Below are 12,882 nucleotides of genomic sequence, written 5' to 3'. Positions count from 1 at the left end.
GATGATCATTTAGATGACATGGAAACAGCTGTGATATATGTCATCATCCTGGGAGTCATCTCAGGTGAGCTATCACCATTCAATACACCAGAAGCAAGACAGTGTATTTTATGCCTCTGTTTGCAACAGCTGTGGACTGAAGCATTATGTTTTTGGGGTTGTCCCATTCTCGAGGACAAGATAACTCAGTAAGGCCTTGAGGGAATTTCTTCAAATTTGGTAAAGAAACACTATTAGATTTTGGTGCTCAAAGGTCAAAGGTCACAGTTTGACACACATTTTGGGCCATAACTTTTAAATTCATGTGCTGATTATGTCTAATAGGATAAAATGATGAAGTGATGACATTTTATATCCAAAAGGTCATTTTCTGCAAAAACACTTCTGGTCATTATTCAACGCCATCATTCAGCAGAAGAGGACACTGGGACCATACTTCACATTTGGTTGGATACTGAACTAGTGAAACTAATCTTGGGTGCCCACCTTCTAGCTGGGGTAATTGTACAGATCGTTTGTGCTGTTGGGTTGAAGATGTGTTGGAAACATACACTATATTGCCAAAAGTACTGGCTCACCTGCCTTGACTTACATATGAACTTAAGTAACATCCCATTCTTAATCCATAGGGTTTAATATGATGTCGGTCCACCCTTTGCAGCTATAACAGCTTCAACTCTTCTGGGAAGGCTTTCCACAAGGTTTAGGAGTGTGTTTATGGGAATTTCTGACCATTCTTCCAGAGGCGCATTTGTGAGGTCACACACTGATGTTGGACGAGAAGGCCTGGCTCTCAGTCTCCGCTCTAATTCATCCCAAAGGTGTTCTATTGGGTTGAGGTCAGGACTCTGTGCAGGCTAGTCAAGTTCATCTACACCAAACTTTCTCATCCATGTCTTTATGGACCTTGCTTTGTGCACTGGTGCACAGTCATGTTGGAACAGGAAGGGGCCATCCCCAAATGGTTCCCCAAAAGTTGGGACCATGGATTTGTCCAAATCTCTTGGTATGCTGAAACATTCAGAGTTCCTTTCACTGGAACTAAGGGGCCAAGCCCAGCTCCTGAAAAACAACCCCACACCATAATCCCCCCTCCACCAAACTTAACACTTGGCACAATGCAGTTAGACAAGTACCGTTCTCCTGGCAACCGCCAAACCCAGACTCGTCCATCAGATCGCCAGACGGTGAAGCGCGATTCGTCACTCCAGAGAATGTGTCTCCACTGCTCTAGAGTCCAGTGGCGGCGTGCTTTACACCACTGCATCCGACGCTTTGCATTGCACTTGGTGATGTATGGCTTGGATGCAGCTGCTCGGCCATGGGAACCCATTCCATGAAGCTCTCTACATACTGCTCTTGAGCTAATCTGAAGGCCACATGAAGTTTGGAGGTCTGTGGCGACTGACTCTGCAGAAAGTTGGCGACCTCTGAGCACTATGCGCCTCAGCATCCGCTGACCCCGCTCCGTCATTTTAGTGTGGCCTACCACTTCGTGGCCTAGTTGCTGTCGTTCCCAATCGTTTCCACTTTGTCATAATACCGCTGACAATTGACTGTGGAATATTTAGGAGCGAGGAAATTTCACGACTGGACACACAGGTGGCATCCTATCACAGTACCACACTGGAATTCACTGAGCTCCTGAGAGCGGCCCATTCTTTTACAAATGTTTGTAGAAACAGTCTGCATGCCTTGGTACTTGATTTTATACACCTGTGGCCATGGAAGTGATTGGAAAACCTGATTTCAATTATTTGGATGGGTGAGTGAATACTTTTGGCAATATAGTGTATGTGAGCCTGGACAAACATGCACATAAACTGCAACTGGAGTGGTTGGTGGAGGAATACAACCGTGAGACGGTAATTGTAGTTTCACTTGATCCAGGAAACATTTTCAAACATCATCTCTGTATCAGAATTGTATTATTAGGTTGATAGTTGAAGTTGCTGTGTGATGATTATGTTAACATAATAATCATACATTATTAGAATATTGTATACTTTCCCTGGTTTGCTTTTCGGGTCTGTGTTTGTTTATTTCTTTAAGTGAAGTTAAAATGTTAATTGTTATGTTAAATGGTTAAATGGATAGTTTATGTGTTTTCACATAAGATGGCACAGATTTCTCACTGGTCATGCAACTTGTTAGACAGTGACCATCAGCGAATGGAGCCAATTAAAATCTTTCTTTCTGAGTGGATATGAGTTCAAGACGTTCTCATGGAATGTGCTAAAACATGCAGAGTCACCACAGTGTGTCCTCATTGTCCTGTAATCTGTATGTTGCCAGATGACTCTCCGAATGCAGCTGTTGGTAAAATCCAAAGTTTTTTTGTGTTTTAAGTAGTTTATACGTTTGATGCAGGCTTTCTTATGGATTGCGATCAATAATATAAAAGGCAGTGGCTCATATTAGGCTTAACCATCTTCATTAGAATCCATCTTAAACTATAAGTTCCTCCAGTTTTGTCTGAAGGAAACATACCTGGAGGAGGCTGTCTTGTGTGTAACATTAATTTCCCTGGGGCTGTATAGAGTCTCATAAGACCAGCCTGTCTCTCGTCTGAGCTCTGGCAGGAGTTCCCTGTGCTGGCTCTCCTCTGATTGCGTCAGAAAGACAGACAATAGGTCTGATTCTGCCTCATATGAGTAATTACATTTTCACAGAGACCTGGATTACACACACACACACACACACACACACACACACACTGACAGATTGTCGTTCTAAAGCTCCCTCACTCTTTCTGTTTCTTGCACACCCACTGACACAACACAACAAGAAAAGCATATTTATTTTGACTCTTAGCTTGTACAGGAATGTGTCGGCACAGCAAATGGCAGGCTATAGAAAAGCATAACCCAAAGAGAACTAGCTTTCCTCTTTTTTTCCCAGCACACATCCCTTTCTTTTTTTTCGGCCACTTCATCCACACGCACAGTCATGGAGAGACACCAGACTCTTGGCCTACTTGTCTGGGTTCACTAATGTTGTCCTGTCTTGTACCAGACTCTTCCACGCTGTCCTCATTTATCATCAGCAGGCTTTGTACCGATACTATTTGTCATGGTTTGCTATGGCAGGCACTTTTTGTTAGTTTTGTTTGGACTTTTCTCACTTCCTGTTTTATTTTGTAATTGGTTTCCTTGTGTGTCTCAGTGTTTTGCTTCCTGTCTTGGTCCTGTTTTCTGTGTGGTGATTGTCTGCCCCGCCCTAATGTGTTTCACCTGTGTTCAATCACCCTTGCCTCCCTTGTCTATATAGTCTTTGTGCTTCCCTTTGTCTGTGTCGGTTCGTTTGTTGTCTCTCTGTTATTCTCTGGCTTTTCCTCGATCTGTTCATGTCTGTCTAATCATCAATCTGTTCACGTGGCCTGTTCATGTCTAGTTTGTCCTTAGTTCTTCCATGTCTGGTTTGTTTTCGGTCTGTTCATGTTACCTGTTCATGTTCTCCTGTTGTCATCCCCTGTGGTTCCCTGTGCTGTTGTATAAGTTCCTTTTGTTAGTTTAATAAACCTGTCTGCACTGTCTCTCATGCGTTGGCTGCATTTTGGGCCCTACTTACCACAACACCCTGACACTATTTATCTGCTCCCTTTCTTTATCTTCTCTTCTAGTTTGGAAAAAAGGAAACAACAAACAATGTTTCTCTTTCTTTGTTTCTTCTAGCAGCAACTGGTCAGCAAGTGGATGTGGAGCCACATGTGTTTTTTTATCCTGGCCAAACAGTCAACCTACACTGTGCCCTCACTGATGCCACTGTGATTCAGATCACGCAGGTCAGATACACACAAACATGATGCTGTTGTTTTTCCTCAATTTATTACTTCTTTATACCACCACACTCATACCAACTCAAAACCAGATTTGATATGAAATTCTAATGAAAATGTCTGTTACATCCTGAAATTTAGCTCATTGTGCTGAAGTGACACAATATAAATCGTTGAGATTTCTTGGGACTGCAATTTGCTTTCACATCTAAAGTGAACAGACATTGACGATTAAGTGGATATACAATGTAATATTTGACTAAACAAATGGGTATTTTCCTGTCAAATAAAGAACTGTCAATTATGCATCAACCCGATTCTGCAGGTATGTGAAACAGGTGGGTAAGAGCAATTCATTTAAATCAAAATGAACATAAAATGTTAATACAGGTCCATGTGCCTTCTTTATTTGGCACATTAAATCTTAATCTAACGAATCATGGGCCACAGAAATAATCCTGAGGCTAGTAATTTTGGTTCCATTAAGACCAGCAGAGAGAGAGAGAGAGAGAGAAAGAAAACTGCATCCATATTCATACCTGTGCCACTTATTTGATTGTAATGCTGTGTATGCTGCCCTGTGGACTTTACAGCAAAATGTGGATGTCTCAAAACACCCTCCAGTGTCACTTATCAACACCATGATGAATGAGGCCTATTGTTTTTCTCAGTCACTGTACACATCCTAACCACTGACCCTGTGCCGCCTCCACCACAGGTCACATGGACCTACGAGCCGAAGGAAGGGGAAAGGATCAACATCGCTGTGTTTCACCCCAACTTTGAACCCATCTACCCTGACTCACCTGTGAAGGGCAGGGTCAGCTTCTCACCCAGTCCCCCAAACCTGGACAGCCCTTCCATCCAGATTAGCAATGTTACGATGACTGATGAGGGGATGTACATCTGCTCATTTTCTACCTTCCCAGATGGCAACAAGGAGGGCACCACCTCTCTGGTTATGCTAAGTAGGTCACTAACATAATCTACGTACATACTGTGTTTATAGTGTTTAAAGGTGACATTGGCCACCACCATCAAGAACTGACTGAGGATACCATATAGTTCAATGAATGTCTCTGAGACACACGCCTTACTATACATTGTATAGCATAATGGCAATTGCAGCAAGGTGCTTGATCTCATGATTGTTGTGTACAACTGATAAATCAGAAGTATAGCACATAGTATGAGTATATTCTGTTTAGATTACTGTTCTTCAAACAAAAACTTAGACGTAGATATTTATATCATGGCAGTGAAATAATTTAAAGTTAAGATGTTTTGACCAGTGTTGTTACTTTAAGGATTTTCATTACTGTTATCTGTCTGTGCGTTATTGCGATCAAACAATCAGCCATGACTGCTCACTATGGCATGGTTTAGATGGAATTTCATTCTTCATCATTATAGTAATATTATTTGTTATTGCCTCTTTACTTCAAGATAGCAACTACAGTAATAAAAAAAAAAAAAAAAAAAAAACACTGTGTTTTCACCCACAACGCGAGTCTCCAATGTAACAGTAACTGCCAGCAGCACAGACCTGGTGGAGTTCAGCTCTGCAGTCTGTTCTGCTCCTCCTCTGGATCCTCCCTCTCTTTCCTCTGGCTGAACGGCAGCTCTGAGGTTACAGCCAGTGCAGAGTTCAGCTCACTGATGGGAACACCACTCTCACTATAGTCAGTGACGCCGCTATGACCAGGGACCATTCAGGTGTCATGTGTTCAATCCTTCAGAAATGGCACCAGTGCTCCAGTAAACCTCTCCATCAGCTGTGAGTTACTAACCTGCATTTCAGTCTTTTATCTGACAACATCTGTATGTGACATAGAAACACATTTTCAACTTAATTGACTCCAGTACAAAACCACCACAAACACAGATGTGCAGTTAATCATTGTACAGTCGTTTCATTGAGAAACTTCTGTTCTATTGCATTGCTTTGCACAGTTTTGTTTTTCTATTGTGCTTGATGTAATAACAATTTCGCTGTGCATACTAATCACATATAAGACCTCAGTATGAGTCACACTGCATGCGTATGCCTTTCTATTTTTCATGCAACTAATATTACATCTTTGCATCTGTCTGTTTTTTTTCTTTTTACCTACATTCAGTTGGCCAGAAAATATCATTTACAAAATCCCCGTCACAGGATTACTGATGGAAGGTCAGACATCATCCTGATGTGCTCAGCGTCTCCAGACCCGCTGCACTGTTTAACTGGTTCCTGAAATAGAGTCCCGCTTTCTGATACTGGACCAGAGCTCAGACTTATAAACATTAAGGAGGATCAGAGTGGGAACTACAGTTGTCAGGCCTTTAACAACAAAACCATGAGAAATGAAAAATCTCAACCTTCCATCATCTCTGTCCTAAGTAAGTTTGAGTAAAAGGATTTGTTCAAAGAAACATTGATTTTTTTTTTTTATAAAAAGGGATTTAGACATGTAGCTGTGATAGTATCATATAAAACTTTCTTAAATATAAAAATTTTGTTCAAAACATTTGTGGAACAATAAGAAATGGTGCATGCATTCACTAGCAATCAAGCTACTTCAATATACTTTAAGGTCATTAGATAAATTAACAGTTATCTAGTTTATATTGCCACCCTCATCCCATATGATATGCAATGATTGGCAATGCAACTGTTACTCAGTGAGAATATCAGCTAACACATAACTGACAAATTATTTCAGTAATTGGAGTAGATTAACTGAAATAAAAATATATGACACCAAGTCAATCAATCAAAAAACCTACATTGCTTCCCTCCACTGAAACATGTTCCCTGTTGTGAGCAGTGGAAAGTGTAAAACCACTGTGTTTATCACCCACAGCGCGAGTCTCCAATGTAACAGTAACTGCCAGCAGCACAGACCTGGTGGAGTTCAGCTCTGTCAGTCTGTTCTGCTCCTCCTCTGGATCCTCCCTCTCTTTCCTCTGGCTGAACGGCAGCTCTGAGGTTACAGCCAGTGACAGAGTTCAGCTCACTGATGGGAACACCACTCTCACTATAGTCAGTGTGACCCGCTATGACCAGGGACCATTCAGGTGTCATGTGTTCAATCTCTTCAGAAATGGCAGCCAGTGTCCCAGTAGAACCTCTCCATCAGCTGTGAGCTACTAACCTGCATTCTCAGTCTTTTATCTGACAACATCTGTATGTAACATAGAAACACATTTTCAACTTAATTGACTCCAGTACAAAACCACCACAAACATCAGTGTCAGTTCAATCGTTGTACAGTCGGTTTCATTGAGAAACTTCTGTTCTATTGCATTGCTTTGCACAGTTTTGTTTTTCTATCGTGCTTGATATATAACAATTTCGCTGTGCATACTAATCACATATAAGACCTCAGTATGAGTCACAGTTCATGCCATATGCCTTTCTATTTTTCATGCAACTAATATTACATCTTGGTCACTGTTCTGTTGTTTTTTTCTTTTTACCTACATTCAGTTGGCCCAGAAAATATCTATTTAACAAAATCCCTGTCACAGGATTACTATGTGGAATGGTCAGACATCATCCTGATGTGCTCAGCTGTCTCCAAACCTGCTGCCCTTTTTCAGTGGTTTTTGAATGGATATCTGTTGTTTGATGCAGAATCAAGGCTCAGGTTTATAAACAGCAGGGTCAGAGTACCTGCTCATCACCAAAGACAGAGACAAAGTTAGCAACTAGCAGGTGAACATAGTGAAGCATTTAGCAGGTAAAGAACCAGATGTTTCCCTCAGGAGTTGGTGGAGTAACCTGAATACGCAACAAGTTGGTGTATCAACAGTGATTATGTGTTAATGTTGTGTTTACAGTTTGTTTTCACTGCCTCCAGGTGGCAAAAAATCTACTAAATAAAAACACATTGCGTTACGTTCCGTTAAAAGTTTCATTGGTGAACGTGGCAGCTGTTTGAGAATCTTGTTGTTTTGATAAAACACTTTTCTCCATTATTCTGTACGTGAATTGACTATCTGTTATATTCTGACCTTGGAGTAAAGTCAGTGTCATGTATTCCACTCATATCAATGATATGGCTGGAGTATAGGTTGTTAAAAACGTTAAATGGTAGAATAACCCATGAATGTGGACTCATGGGTTATTCCCCTCGCAAAGATGAACTGTTCTCAAGTTCCTTTAGATCTATTTACTCAGTCAACTCTCAGTGACTCGGCTAGTTTTGTTCCTGTTTTCATATTTCTCTCACAAAATCCTTTATCTTTTGTCCAACAGAGCCAATAGTGAATGCCTCTGTCACATCATTAACAAACCAGCCAGTTGAGGGAAACTCTGTCAGCTTAACCTGTGAAGCTGCTGGCTCGTCTTTGCCATAAAGTGGATGAAGGATGGTGCAGATCTGATCCAGACTGACAGAGTGCTGTCTTTTCAGTCTCTAAAGATAACAGACAGTGGAAATTATTCCTGTAACATCAGCAACCCTCTCAGCAGTGTTGCAGCTGAATACATCATGGTTGTTAACTGTAAGTAAGATGCTGTACAATGTACATTTACTTTTCAGACAATATGGTGGTAAAATGCTGAGTGCACTGAGGGAAATAACATGGTTTGTGCTACTGTAAATATCACCAAATTCTCTCTTCTCTCTTTCAGATGGACCAGAAAATGTTCAAAATCAAAGGTCCAAGTACAATAAGTTTTGAACGAGACCTTAACATTAACCTGCTCGGCTGAGTGCACACCAACTGGCTAATTACACCTGGAAACTGAATGAGACGAAGATACTCAACGCATTCTGCCGTGTTGACTAAACACATCACTGATCTTTCTGACAGTGGAAAGTCACCTGTGAAGCGATGAAATAGAAATACTGAAGAAACATCATCTGCAGTACATGGATGACTGTAACACAGTTCCTGACAGGTACCAGACCAGTGTTGACTGCACATATTGTTAATACTCGTGGATACAGTGAGGGTTTTTTTTTGGTTTGTTTTTTTTTTTTTTGTTTTTTTTTTTTTGGCTTGATAGCAGATGAGGGAGGAAATTTTGCATTGCAGATGACAGAGTATTGATACTTTTGGATATCTCAACTCATAATATTAACCCTGTGAAGAGTGGTTGGCTTTCTGAATATATCTCACCTTTGCTGATCCATAACAAGGTGTGATAGATTAGTTTTAAAATGCTTAGAAGAGAGGGTATATTAATCCAATTGTTCCTTTCCATTCCATTGTTATTTATTTTAGCACCATGCTTTTGTGCTTGACTTGTTTTCTTAAATAACATTCACCGTATGTAATCATTGCTGCTACATGATACCTAATGCACACTTATCAGCTGTTCTTGTGCGTTTCCAAACTTACTAATGCTGCCGGGTTTCTTGTTTCATTTTACGCATACCAGGGAAACCACATGGATTTCTTTCAGCTGGTGCCATTGCTGCCATAGTAATAACCATATGTTTCATAGCTGCTGGTGGAGCTGCTGGAGGGTACTATATTTACAAAAAGAAGTGAGTGAATAATGTCTTTCATGATATTACCCATTTCTCTTAATTGTAACATTAACATTGACCTAACCCTGATGTTATACATTAAACATACTATATATTCATAGTTTCATGCTAAGGTAGGTACTCAGCCTTAGCACGTGGTACACACCCCTCCTGGTGAGCTACAGGGGCACCTAGGAATCTTTTTTCATTAAATTACAGAAAACATATTGGCTATTGTTTGAGTTTTGACTCGCATCTAACTGGCCAAATTTAAACAATGTTCTATTGCTAATATTTAGAAATAAGAAAGATCCCCCGCCACATAACACAGGTAAGTAGTCATCTGATCTGACTTCACCCTACACTTAAACTATCATATAAATAAATTACAATCATAGATAATAAGCTGCACTGTAACAAAACTATTTTTTTTTTTTGCATAGAACAAGAAGAAAATACTTATGAGAATATATGAGGACATAAAATAAACTAAAGGTATGTTTTAATGTCAATCCTGATTTAATGAAAAAGGTAGAAGTAATTATTCTTGGTTTAAATCTGTTAAATCTACTATAGACCAACAATGACTGAGGACTCATAGTTAATCAAAACAGCAACTCTAACCATTTTACTTTTTTGTCCTGCAGATGATCAGAAAATCAACACTTGTTAAGTCTTCACCTGCACCAAGAAAAGAAGATCCCCCACTGCTGTTTTTTTATTTATTATTATTCCTCTACATTTCTTTTTCTTATAAATTAGTAAATCACAATGCAGTGATACTTTGAGGCCACTAGGTGGAAGAAGAGCACCACAACTGGATTACAGCTTTAGCAGCCTTGATATATTATTACTGTGCCTTATTAAGTTTCATGCATAATGTGTTGGCAAACATTTGCCATTTAGACATTCAGGCAGAGCAACAGTAGCATTTCTGCTGCATTTCTTGCCCAACACTATCTCTCCGTTTAGCTCTGGTTTGATCAGAGCTATCAGCTCTTTCTCTATTAGCTCTTAAACCTGGAATAACTCATAATTAGCAACTTGGGGACAATGGAAATAAGTTGTAAATACAGAACTGATATATCTTTTTAAGTGGATCTGGCAAAATTATCACTCATTTGAAGTATATATACCTGGCAAAAAAAAGACCAGTATGCACTTTCCATTGGGTCTCCACCTACTCGAAGGGGAAATATTTCCCTCTGCAGCTAAATGCTCTACTATGTCCACCAGATGGTTGTCCTTTCCCATAACCCTAACATTTCCCTTAAAACAGCCGAAAACAAGGTTGATGAGAGAGAGCACTGAGTGTGAATCAAAACAGTGCAGTTGCAGGCTGTAAAACCAATGATGGAATGAACTGACAAATGCTACAAAGCTCTCTAGTTGAGGAGAACTACAGCGTCTGATGATAATTCAGTGTTGACCTCTTTCACAGAGAAGTAGTCATGTGATCCATTTTAAATGTTAAGCTTGGTATTTCACCATGTTCATCAAATGACTTGTATGTTTTTCCTAATTTGTACACCTATGCATACTTAACAATTTATACATACAGTGCATATCTAATGCTTGTTCTTATCTGTGTGACCACAACTTTGTAAATACACACCAGGTTTGGAAAAGACACAATTCAATTTTTAACAATATTTTTGTCTTTAATATTTAATGCTTATATGTCAGCTAATAATATTTGCTGTATTTGTTGGTAACATAATTGAATATGTACCAGTCTTTCAAATATGTGGAAACTGTGGAACTGTGAAAATGAAAGTGTCAGATGTTTTTAAATTAATAATTTTTAAATAATTTGTTAATTCAAAATGTAGCAGACTCAACACCCGATTTGTCACGTTTGTCCATTAAGCTTAGAAGATAATTAAATTTGATCAAAGTTGTATTCTTGAATTGACACCTTTGACTTTTCTTCATGCCAAAAACAATATAAACGCCACAGACTTTAGGATCAGCTTTCCATGACTTTGCGCCTCCAGCTTTCACTCTTAATCAATGGCTAAACTTCATAGACAACAACTTACCTATGTCTTTGTCCAAGTAAATGAAAATCTTCCTGCATGTTTTCTTGTAAAAACTGGATGACATACAGTAAATCCTTTGAATCTACTGAACAATTTCACTCCAAAAGCTGCAGTATGCTTCCCCCCTGTGGTGTCAGTGAGGTTGTACTGTCTTGTGGATAAAGGACAGTGAGCAACGTGGTATAGATGTGATTTACCGAGCATCCTCCTGGATATTTAGTTCCCCCTGAGGCTTGCACAAGGAGGGAGCAGCAGTTCAAGACACAATCAAATGTTTTAATTTGAGTTTAACAAGCATTTTTATTATTTAACATTTACAGGAGTGCACCATAATTTGGTTTAGTTTACAGTAAATGTTTAATTGTTAGATTTGACTTGGACCAATCTTGTTGTTGCTGACATTTAATATTAAAGGTATAAATACAATATATGCATGATTTTTTTTTATTAATGTATGACATGTCATAAGTTCACTTGAATTAAGTAGGGAGTGACTGACTTCATACACAAAAAAACATAATACCCTGTTGGATAAATCTTGAATTTGAAATCTGTACCTTGATTTCAAATTCTCTAGATAGATCAAGAAATTGTTTGGATGGCAACAGGATGGAGGTGGGATAAGCAAATGTCTTGCTTTGGTTTCTGTTATCATTGCCACTTATTATAAGTGGTATTTTGTAGGAAAGAACAAGTTGTTTGAATAGATTGAATTAAAATAGTTAAAATGCTGATATTTAGTATGTTCTTAGTGTGACTCTTGGCATGGTGGTGTCTGTGGGTCAGTCCAACACTACAGACGGAAATATCTTAACAAATATTGGATGGATATGAAATTTGGTACAGACATTCCTGTTCCCCTCAGGATAAAGTGTGACTTCCGTGATCTGATTTTCATCTAAGGTCACCATCCAGTACTGATTTGCAAATGTTTGCATGCTGACATGGTAAGTTAAGATAGTGAACACCATACCTGTGCCTTTTACTAATGTATTTTACTCCATTTCAGTTTAGTATTATATTTACTTGCCAAATTTTATTTGCTTGTGTTTTAATCCAGCTCCAACCATGTTAAGTACTTTGTTTTGAAAAAAGCTGTACAAATTAAGTTTATTATTATCATTATTATAAACATTATCACTGTGAGTATGATAGCATATTGATGTTGATACAAAGCACCGCTGTGCCTGGATACTTACATCTCAGTAATCTGCTAGCATAGCTGTAGGCATGATGAGGTAATAATGAATCATAATCATAATTTCTGGTATTCAGAAAATGAAGTTGTGTTTTATTAGCTTATGTAAGTCTGGACAGACACATTAATCAAAGGTTAGTGGAGGTAATAATTACACATGTCAAGCCTGTGGACGTCTTGATGACATGTTTCATTTATTGCAGATAATCTCAGGGATACTTATTCCATTGTTGCTCTTACACAGGTGGCAGAAGCTCAGATAACATCAGAGGAGGACCAGACTGAGTAACACACCATGAACTATACATTCCTCAGATCAGCCATACTTGTGCTCCTCTCCTCAGGTAAGAAATACATTACAAGTGATGATCAAATTTATCATCAATAGAACTATAAGTT

At 39.1% G+C, this 12,882-nt stretch overlaps 1 long non-coding RNA gene across 1 annotated transcript; it reads left to right on the top strand.

The window, feature by feature from the left end:
• The first annotated feature begins 8,617 nt into the window (after positions 1–8,617).
• LOC111236057 lies at positions 8,618–11,674 on the top strand. The gene is made up of 5 exons (XR_002665713.1): positions 8,618–8,669; positions 9,153–9,261; positions 9,543–9,574; positions 9,687–9,738; positions 9,891–11,674. It is a non-coding gene; the product is annotated as an uncharacterized LOC111236057 (long non-coding RNA).
• Positions 11,675–12,882: the final 1,208 nt, after the last annotated feature.

Source organism: Seriola dumerili, unplaced genomic scaffold, assembly GCF_002260705.1.
Source record: "Seriola dumerili isolate Sdu_G_001 unplaced genomic scaffold, Sdu_1.0 BDQW01000551.1, whole genome shotgun sequence".
NCBI lineage: Eukaryota > Metazoa > Chordata > Actinopteri > Carangiformes > Carangidae > Seriola > Seriola dumerili.
Note: the sequence above shows the minus strand (reverse complement) of the source record. Positions and strands in the feature narration are given on the sequence as shown.